This window comes from Gossypium arboreum, chromosome 3, assembly GCF_025698485.1.
Source record: "Gossypium arboreum isolate Shixiya-1 chromosome 3, ASM2569848v2, whole genome shotgun sequence".
Taxonomy (NCBI): domain Eukaryota; kingdom Viridiplantae; phylum Streptophyta; class Magnoliopsida; order Malvales; family Malvaceae; genus Gossypium; species Gossypium arboreum.
In genome coordinates this window covers 77,876,908-77,877,810 of record NC_069072.1, presented here as the reverse complement: position 1 = coordinate 77,877,810, position 903 = coordinate 77,876,908, and the positions used below count along the sequence as shown (strand labels likewise).

At 37.7% G+C, this 903-nt stretch overlaps 1 non-coding gene across 1 annotated transcript; it reads right to left on the bottom strand.

The window, feature by feature from the left end:
• Positions 1 to 552: 552 nt before the first annotated feature.
• LOC128290857 (small nucleolar RNA R71) lies at positions 553 to 658 on the bottom strand. The gene has a single exon (XR_008280641.1). It is a non-coding gene; the product is annotated as a small nucleolar RNA R71 (small nucleolar RNA).
• Between the last annotated feature and the right edge of the window lie 245 nt (positions 659 to 903).

The following is a 903-nucleotide window of genomic DNA, read 5'->3' as shown; positions in this document are numbered from 1 at the left end:
GTGTTTATGAGCATAGATCGAATTATCGATTTATAAACCCTGAAATTGAGCAGACATTTAGACAAAGAAGACGAGAAAGAATAGCCCAAAGACAAGCCGAAATGGACCCTGGAAATCAAAATAATATTCAAGGGAATGGAGTCTCTAATGTGCACAATCCAATCCTTATTGTTGATGATAGAGATCGAGCCATAAGGCATTATGCTGTGCCACTTTTTAATGAACTTAATTCGGGAATTAGGAGACCGGAGATCAGGGCACCCCAATTTGAATTAAAGCCAGTGATGTTTCAAATGCTTCAAACCATGGGCGAGTTTAGTAATATGTCCACAGAAGATCCGTACCTTCACCTCAGACTATTCATAGAGGTGAGCGGTTTCTTTAAGATAACCGGTGTAACTGAAGATGCATTAAGGTTGAAGTCGTTTCCATACTCATTGTGAAACTAAGAATGATCATGGTTTAATTCATTGCCACCACATTCAATTTCTGCTTGGCAAGAACTAGTTGAACACTTTCTGGTAAAGTATTTCCCACCTAGTAAAAATACCAAGTTGCAAAATGAGATCATCACTTTTCAAAAATTGGATGATGAGTCCCTATACGAGGCATGGGAAAGATTCAATAAGTTACTTTATAGATGCCTTTACCATGGGATTCATCTAGTTGGATATGTTTTATAATGGTCTCAAAGCATACACAAGGTTGGTGGTAGATGCTTTTGAGAATGGTCCTCTCTTATTGAAGTCTTATAATGAGGCTTGCGAGATCATCGAGAGGATAGCTAGTAATAATTACCAGTGGTCGAAAATCAAACAACTTCAAGAAGATGAGTACCTGTAGTACATGAAGTAGACGACTTCACTCTCAACTCAAGTATCTTCTATATTCTTTAATGTTGAA